Below are 10,400 nucleotides of genomic sequence, written 5' to 3'. Positions count from 1 at the left end.
CCTTTTTTCTTACACCTTATCCTTTATAACACAGGCAAGAGATCTGCAGACAAACTCGGCGGAAAACTTGTAATCTCACGTGACGAGTTACATGTTGGGTACATTAGCTTCTCTTTACGACTCAATAACGAACCACCTTTCGATCTGGCGTTAGCTGTGAGGAGATTTTTGAAACTAACCGTCGACTGACATGCAAGGAAGGGGTCGTGGTGTGTGCACAGAAGAAAATAAGCAGAAAAAGGAATTCTCAAATCCAGATACAGTGTTCCAAGAATTTGAAATTGAATAAATACATGGTTGCTTTTCTTTAAGTTACTAACGGTTACAGTAGCAGAAACAAATTAGTAGCGAGTTAATTTTCCATCTGATCTTTCCGCACTGAACCTACTACTCTTAGATTAGCGAAGCAAATGAAAACATGCAGATTACAATGACAACCCATGACGTCACTAGCGAAAACCAATGGCAGCATCGATTCCTGGTGACTCAGTCGAACGTTGATTCGTTCTTTTTCCTTGAAGATGATGGGAACATATTTCCAGATATGCTTTTTGTTAAGTCGCTGTGGTACAATCCATAGGGTCTGAATAGCCGGATATTGACCGGAAGAGTAACAGTGGCTGGTGAGGGAACCAATTACGTAGGAAACTGGTTAATCACCCGTGCAATTAACCGGAGAGTCGAGTTCGATTCTCATTTTTGTTTTTTCTTTATTATTATTATTATTATTATTATTATTATTATTATTATTATTATTATTATTATTATTATTATTATTATTATTATTATTATTATTTGAATGGGTTAGTTGTATTACAAGAGTGAGAAAGTGAAATCTTAATTATCAGTTGTTGTGTCACTAGCGTTAAATTTTTATTTGTTGTTCCCATCATTGTTGTTGAATTATTTCAATTTTTGTGACTTTCGTTAGCAGCGAGACTGTTCAGGACGAGACCTACAGTTTAAAGTAAGAGCTGAACAACTGAAATGCATTAGAGGCTATATGAGACTTGGACCTACATCTTAATGTGCACTCCAGCCACGTAAGCTCCCACCGAGAATCGAACCAGGGTGTCCCACATCGAAGACGCGTATTTTAACCATGCCGTAGGAGAGGTCCATCGGGAGTCGTATACGGGACCTCGTCCAGCAAAGGGATGCGCGTTAACTACTAAACCAGCAAGGAAAACGTTTGTTGATGGTGCGTAAGAAAGTAGCTCCTGGAAGGATGAAAATGTTTGTATAAATAGATCTGTACCATGAATCAATACCAATTATACTTCGTAACAGAATATGTTAAATCTAACACACACAATGCATCAAGGCTTAATCTTTCTACTCACTATATACATCAAAAGTAGTACATTTAAGGTTGGTGTAAAGGGACAAGTTTTGCCAATAGATGTCACTACAGTCTGTATCGCACTTTTGTTTGTTTGTTTGTTTGTTTGTTTGTTTACGTTTCACGAAAAGTTACAATTTCTCTTACAAATTTCAATCTAGAGACTTCAAATTTTTGGAGAAGGAAGTTCATAAAATATCGAAGGCAACAATCCGTGCCGATTTCTTATTTAGAATTTTCTTTATTGTTGAAAGAGTTATATTGTTAAAGGATTGGATATCCCCTTCAGCAATTCACCATTTCAGCAATGAAGAAAATTCTAAATAAAAAATCGGCACAGATTGTTGTCTTTGATAGGTTATCAAGTTCCTTCTCTAAGAATTTGAAATCTCTAGGTTGAAATTTGTAAGAGAAATTGCGAATATTCGTGAAAGGTAAAAAATACATGAGAGAGATACGAAGACTGTAGTGACATCTATCGGCAAAACTTGTCCCTTTAAACTAACCTTAAATCAGACTTTTCCATTCCTATACTTAATACAGTTAAGCCCATCGTTGCTTGATTACTTCCAATGCCAAGGAACTTCTTTCAATTTGTCGTATGCACCATTTTAATACAACGTTTGTTAGCTAACTAAATCCCTTAAGAAATCATAGAATATACAACTCGACTAATACCATCTTAAAGAACAACTTGTCCGATTAATTACATTTTTAAATCCCCTAACATCCATCCCGCATATTATTTTGAAGAATCCTCACAGTTCGGATCCCATGAAGGTAAGGTTCGATTAAGTTGAAGGTCCACGTCTTATATAACAGCAGATAAACGTCTTAACTTTAACGACAGAAGTTTTTTGCTCTTGAAGTTGGTGCCTTCATCTTAGCTGATTGAAACAGCTCCTACCATTCGACTTGATATTCACTCATGTATCTATATGTCTATTTCGTGATAACTTCATAAAATTTATACCGTTTTAGTGAAACCTAGCATTGATATAGCGTAATGATTCTAATTGAAAAGCATCAGGAGAAATGTGGTAAAACATCTAAGTAGAGGTTTTCGCATACATTATGGGATAAAAGTTTTGGCTTTCGGTGTTCTGACCATTGAAATCAATCGAAGATTAAGGAGACAAAAATAGTTTTTTAAAAATAAATCTGAATTTCTGAGTGTTCATGGGAATATCCATAAAACTTATTTAATTTTCATGCAGTGTAGCGTATTTTTCTGTAAGGCTGCCTAATAATCCCCCACTACTAATCCAGTGGTTATCGCGTGTGATTTTGGGGCACGTGATCCCAGGTTCAGTTCTCAGAGGGAGAGCTTAGAGAGATTTAATTTCACCATGATTCACTTCCATCAATCACCCGTCTCCTTTAGCTTAAAGGCTATAACCGTGGGACGTTAAACTAATTAATTTCATTTCAGTTCTCAGGGTGTCTAGCGGTCACGAAATGAGAAAATGGTCATGAAAGTCATGAAAAAAACACGAAATTTAGCATTTCGATCACGATTTTTTTAACGGTTCAGATGTAAGTATACTCATGTCCAAAATTATTGTCGCATGTCTATAAATATGTTGTTGTAGAAATATAATTTGATAACGGATTCGCCCGGTATTTCTTATAATGTTAGTATGTGTATAATCGGCAAAGACATGTATGTGGCAAATTTCATGTCAAAAGAGCAGTAAATAAGAACAATAAAACGAAACTAACTTTTTTGTCCATTTAGCAAGATTTTGTTTTACTCATTCTAATTTTCGTATTTATAATTCTTTTCCTATGAAATTTACCACGAATATACATTTCCCGATTATACACATAGTATCAGTATTAAAAGTACCCTACAAAATCCTTATTAAATTATATTCTTACAAGAAGACATAGATATGCGACAAATGTTTTGGACATGAGTGTACTCTTGGAAAATTTTGTTCTATAAAAAGTCAAAGTTCACCACCAAAAATGTCTATGGTCGGCTTTAGACGCTACCAAATCGCAAGCAAAGTACGTTTCCAATCGCATTAATGAAAATTCGGCCTAATTCGTACCCAAATTTGCTCTTGAAAAATATTAGGAAATTTTATGATTTGGTAAAGAAAAGGTCACGAAATTTCTTTTTGGAATTCTAGTAGACACCCTGGTTCAGTACTACTTAACGTTGAACGTGGACAATCCACATAGTGGTTAACGCATCACGACGATAAGCTGAAGACCCGAGTTTGAACCCCGATCCAGCGTTCCCTGCTGGATCTAGTGGGTAACGTGATTCCCAGTTCAATTCCCAGTGGGAAAGCATAAAAGATTTGAACACATTTCGCTGGTTAGGATTCAATTTTACACTGTAAGTTCAAGTTTCGGTGCTAGAAGAGAGGCTAAACTTAAACAAACAAATCCCAGTCCAGTCATATATTTGTTCACTCTGTAATTATTGATTTCACTTATAAAGGAATTAGTGTGATAAGATCTGTTATTTCCTCCATTTAACATACATACTAAAGCAAATAACGTTTATAATGGAACACATTATAATATAACGGATTACTAATGTTCGTTAGTCAAATTTTCTTCGTATATTTTAAGTGTTACACGCACACTTTTCCTCAGGGACACACGATGGCTTCAACTTTTTTTCTTCTCATATATGATCTTCCCAAATGATCTCTGTTGATATTAGAATTAGTGAATATCATATGTAAGAGAGAGAGAGGGAAAGAAAAGGCCATTGTGTGTTCGTGAGGAAGTGTCCCAGCGAAACATTTGAAATATAGAAAGAAAAAGTTGATTTTTCTTATTAACTTCTACGGGCTTTATGCCAATTGTTCTATGTACTTTATTATTATTAAACAATTTTTGCAATATATTTATCCATCTATAATTTCCTTGAGTTCTAAATTTTCCCGCTTGTTTTGTTTAAGAGTTCTGTTAAAACGTTCTACGATATATTGTTTTACGAAGACACATTCTCAAAATGGAGGGCTCAAAATTGAAAAATTCGCAAAATAACATATCTCGATGATTTAAGGTTCCCGAGAAATGGCTCCTTAAATGTCCCTAAATCGGAACTTTTTTTGGTCAATAGGCTATCTCGGGAACGGTAAGAGTGAAGCTAAAAACTCTATTACTTTCTCAGATACCATTTGATCCTCTATCTAATGGAGTACTCAAAATTGAAAACACATACAAACAAACAGACATACAGAATTCGGTATCGAACTTTTTAAATTTCAATATAGGAAGATCGGTGGATGGGTAATCTGTTATTAGTGGATATTTCTTTACTTTCATGAATCATAAATCCAGACTCTGCGATCCTTGACAATGGACACCTGATAAAATATCCGAAATATCGGATATTGTTTCCTTAGGAATTCAGAAAAGGTTAGTACATTTTAAATGGGAAATGGTTATAGCTCATATTAAATGGAAGTTCTTCGAACTAGCTGTACCCACTCCTGTTCCCTCTTAAGAATAATACTAATAATATGTATTTTACGTCGGTTCTGTGGTACACGGCACCATAAATTTATAATCAAATTTCTTCATCCATTATATAAAATTATCCCATTCTAAAGTCCTATATTATCGGTTTTATGTTCTCTATAGAAGGAGGTTAAAATGAGTAAAGTTTTCATTATATTTTGATGTTTTGTGTCAATTTGGCTGATATTACCTCCTATAGTAGAATGAAGTATCTGGTGCAGTAATGGAGTTGTCTGTTTGCTAACTTTATAGTTAAATTGAACTACATATGTTTGTTATGTTTATAATAAACATACGTAGCTCAAGTTGAAAAGTCGCAGGGAGAACCTCAACATAGGTACAGTACCTGAGAAATGTGGGTTGTAGTTCTGTAATTAAAATATGACAAAAATATTCAAAGCTTACATATAAGAGCAAATATAACCTGTGTGGGTCCCTCGTGGAAATGTATTTTGTTGCAATATTTAACAAATCTCACTGCTTGTTTTATTCAATACTTTTTTTTTTTTTTTTTTTTTTTTTTTTAAAGATTGCTTTGTGAACTGGAATGCAAATCTTCAAAGAGTTCTCTATTTCTTTCTTCAAAACCAGAGATCTTAATTTTTGAACCAGAATAAATGTAACCAAGATCAGCAATGGAATTATATCATAAATTACAGCAAATTAGAAAATATCATACGTACTACACCAAAATTTCCGAGTTACAGCACATGAGTTAGTAAAGTCATAAAACACCTTTCTACTTCAGTGCTAATAGAAAGACTATTGTTTCAAAAAAGGAATATACCGGCTATCATTCGTTCATATTAAAGTATTCAGTGAACAGTTTATTACGTAATTCCTCTGAAGAAAGAAGGCGCACTAATTTACTTAATTTAGGCTTTAAGTGCTGAAGTAGAAGAAGTTGGTCTCCCTGGGACACTTTTTTTATTTATTTATTTTATTTTGCTTTACGAAAGTGTATATATTTGTGCAAAGGCTAAAGGAGAAGTATGTTTCTGATAACTTGATATTTCAGCTTCACACTGTAAAAGTTACAAGGGGATTGCATGAATTGAAACAATTCCAGAGCAGTTTTTACCATGCAGGTCATTTCATCCATTTGAATATACCGGCAACGACCAAGGTACAGAGATTGTCGTACCTAAGGAGAATATTAAATTTAATGATAGCGATTGTCTTCAACGACCAATTTGTTTGTTACAAATAAATAAAAAATACTGTACAAAAGTCATGGCCTGTTTCCTGTTTTCTATTGGAGTTACAATTTTTTTCTTTACATAGTAATATCAATAACAAGATACACAATATGTGTATAAAAACAAAATTGCATTTTTATTTGCTGAAAGGTGCATCTTGATTTTGTGCGACCATCGCCTAATTCATAAATGAAATCCAATTCTAGCAAAGTAGTGCATAATAAAAAATACCTAAAGGTAGAAACAGTAGATAGACGTGTTTAATATATAAATACTACAGTATTTGGTTATCCCGTACATTTTTTATATGGAGCAAGGAAAATAGTTTCAAATGTCGAAACCAAAAATTAGTTTTGTATACAGAAAACATAAATGAGCCTTGTCGTTAACTCGTTTCGTTGTTGTGCATAATTGTTTCATGGTACGCAATTTGGAAAAATAACTTCACTGGAAAGAAGAATGAAATGCGTAGGAATTCACGAGATCTGGCTGTAGGTACCATGTACTATGATATTCTCTTCCGGGATGAGCAACTTCTAATCATTTTTCTCATAAACAAGAGGAATAACATAATATGTAGCAATTCAGGAAGTAATCCAGAGAAATATACCTGCTGGATAAAGCAAACAATGAGGTTTGCTAAATATAGCAGCAAAATATAATTCCAAGACACGCCACACAAGTAATATTTGGTCTTGTATATAGAACAGATTGGGTGAACGTAATGGTATGTTACGTTTTGTAACTTTCGACTAAACTGAAAGAGAAGATTGATTATTCCCATGTAATTTAATGTCATGACAGTACTAAAGAAGCTTTGCTATCTGCAGGTAAATTTCCAAAATAAAACTACTTACGTATTATTCTGTGGTTCGAACATAAACCATTCCACGTAACTCAGTTTCACCGGAGGTGGCGCTCACCATTATGTTTGGCTGAACCGCTCATAAATTTCTGCATTAAAGTGAGTTTAAAAACGCTGCTTACCAATAAATGGCAGCACTTTTCCCTGTCTTTTCAATGTATTTTGTATGGAGCGACAGCTTCCAAAATAATTCAATCAAATTCAAGATGTCAATATTCAAACATTTTGTCCAAAGGCAATTTGAATAAATAATCAGAGAATAATTCCTTACCTTTCCAATGTGTTTTGTAGGGAGAGACAATATTCAAAATAATTTAATTAAATTCAAGGGAACAATGTTCAAACGCGAAATTCAATTAAATTCAAGAGAACAATGCTCAAGCTGGTGAAATTTAATTACATTCAAGCGAACAATATTCAAACTGGCGAAAAACAAATTGAAGCATTAATCAGAGAGTAATACTTGCCGTTTTTCCCATATTTTGTTTCTTTTTTTCTTTGTTTAGAGGGTTTCATTGTCGGGAACTCGTTTTTGCGAGTAAAATTAAGTGAAGTCTACAGTGAATAAGATAAAATAAAAATTGCACGAATTATATTCTAATTAATAATTTCAGTTTGTTTTGAGGCCAGAGCTTGAATTTTGTTGTTCTGGATTTGTTTGAATTATTTTTCAGTGTTTTTGCTCTTTAGAAAATACATTGAAAAGATGGGGAAAACGTGCTTATGTATTTATAAGAATAGCTCCAGATACAGCACGTTGACCGTTTTAGACTAAAATATGTAACAACGGAAAACAGAACATCAATAAGAAAAAAACGTACAACAGTAATGGAAATAAAGCAATATTTGCGAGGCGCGTTCGGAAACTAACCTCCGATTGATCACTGTGCCTAAAGTTGTAGGAGCAGCGCTACCGTCTTTGCACAGACGTGCATGGTAGAGTGAATTTTGTCTGATCACTAGTTCCACTTTTGTAGCGTCTCAAAATGTGTGCTGCAACTTAAAAAAAAAGAAGAAAAAAACGCCAAGTGCGAGATGCGAACTATTATACGCTTTCTTCCGGTTTGGGTACAAAACCTCGCGGACCAAAACCTCGCCTGGCCAAAACCTCGCGGCCCAAAATCTCGCCGGGCCGAAACCTCGCCTGGCCAAAACCTCGCTTCCCAAAACCTCGCGGGACAAAATCTCGCCTGGCCAAAACCCCGCCTGGCCGAAACCTCGCCGCCCAAAACCTCGCGGGACAAAATCTCGCTCGGCCAAAACCCCGCCTGGCCAAAACCTCGCCGCCCAAAACGTCGCGGGCCAAAATTTCGCTGGGCCAAAACCTCGCCACCCAAAACCTCGCCTTGCCAAAACCTCGTCTTCCAAAACCTCGCGCCCCAAAAAATCGCCATATCCAAAATCTCGCCTGACCAAATTTAAAAATTCCAACAGATTATAAGGATGACGGTATAAAAGACGCTGTTTCAGAAGAAATATGACGGGTATTTGAGTCCCGCGATACCATATGAAAATTCTATTTCTGTATTAGAGGATTTGAATGTGAAGGTAGGGCGACAGGATGTTTTTAAACTGGTTATAGGGAAAGAAAGTCTGCATAAGAAAAATAATGACAACTAACGGGGTTAGTTTCGTGAACTTTGGAACATCCAAAAACTTAAAATTTTAATAAAAATCTAATAATATTTATGAAAGTATGAAATAATATATGAGTTTTTACGACGTCCCTTGATTATGTCCTGTAGGTTAAAGGAGACGTAGATGACCAGGATGAAGGAAATGATCGAATAAAGAAAGTGGGAGGAAACGGTAATAACCCGAGAAAGCCCACGCACACGATGTTTTGTATGTTATTATTATTATTATTATTATTATTATTATTATTATTATTATTTGTAATGTGAAATTGCATATTAACAAACTAATTGGGTAAATTTTAAAGAAAAGTTTCATTCGCGGCGAGGTTTTGGCCACGCGATGTTTTGGGTGGCGAGGTTTGGCCCGGCGAGATTTTGTCCCGCGAGGTTTTGGGCGGCGAGGTTTTGGCCCGGCGAGATTTTGTCCCGCGAGGTTTTGGGCGGCGATGTTTCGGCCGCGAGATTTTGTCCGTATCCCCTTTCTTCCAGCAAAAAAATATTCGGCAGTAGCTATTCATAGAGATCATGGACCAAGTGTGATGAGTGAAGGAGTTGTTCGTGAATGGATTCGTTCATTTGAAAATGGACAAACAACCATTCGTGATGAAGAGAGAACTGGCAGGCCATCAGTGGTCACTGATGAACTCGTTCAGGAAATTGATGGAAAAGTTTGTGAAAATCGACGTTTTACAATCTTGAAGCTTTCCGATAAATTTCCACAACTTTTCAGGACTGTGTTCTCAGGCTGGTTCAAGGCACAGGAGGGAGATTTTTATGCTGATGGAATTTCTAAGCTAGTGCAGAGATATAATAAGTGGTTGAATGTTTCTGGAAACGATGTTGAAAAATAGAGAAAATAGAGCAAAGCAGTAGTTTTCATAAGATGTATATAATAAATTCCTCTTATTTACTTTAGTGTTTCTTTCTTAACCATTTAGAGGTTATTTTCCGAACGACCCTCGTCGTACAATACAAATCGAAAAATTCTTTCAAGAATACAGATATCTATGGTATCTTTAATTCACTAGAAACCTGTACATAAGCAACCGTCGACCTATTCTACGTCTAGATTTCAGAATATGGAGAAGACTTGTATTCCGTGTTGCACAAATCGGTAGGCTGTTCTGGAAGTAAATGGCTGTTCGGGAAGTAAAGAGTGAGAGTTTAATGTTTCATTTACTAGTTTATCCAAAACCAAAATATCAGCTCTTTTGTGACGAGTGCTGCCATCTATTAGGGAAAGTCTATCCTTTACACTTACCTTAAAATGAATACGTTAATGTTCTCAAAGCTTAGTGTAATTAACACAATAGAATGTGTGAATTGACACCAAAGTCTCAAAAAAAAAAAAAAATAAAATAAAAATAAAAATAAAAAAATAATAATAAGTTCTCAATTGGTTCTTTTTGTGGTGCAGAAAGTGGAATCTCAGGAGGAAGCAGATTGTACAAGTATGTCATATTCTAGTGATTTTATGCAATTATACCTGTATATAAAATATTGATGCATTGCATGAATGTGAAATCCTCTCTCTTCTTACTAATGGTGGATATCTCATTGATTATTGACAGATTCATTCTGGATGTTTCGCAGAAGGGTAATGAATAATAAGGATTCAAAGTGCTCATTTCATACATTGTTGTAATGTTAAAATATTGTTCTTAAAACAAACATTCTTTTAATAAAATAGCAGTATTCCAATTGTCTTCGTTATTTGTGTCACTCAAAGTGGAAAGTGGTATAAATTAGCGAAAATAAGGTTGTACCTTATACCAATATTTCGCTATATTTGTGGACCTTTTGTTTATTTCATTATGTATTTACTATCAGAATGCCCGTGTTTTGCACGAGAATAAAGTTTATGGAAT

Source organism: Thermobia domestica, chromosome 4 (assembly GCF_964235325.1).
Source record: "Thermobia domestica chromosome 4, izTheDome1.hap1.1, whole genome shotgun sequence".
Classification (NCBI taxonomy): domain Eukaryota; kingdom Metazoa; phylum Arthropoda; class Insecta; order Zygentoma; family Lepismatidae; genus Thermobia; species Thermobia domestica.
This window is presented reverse-complemented; position numbering follows the sequence as displayed.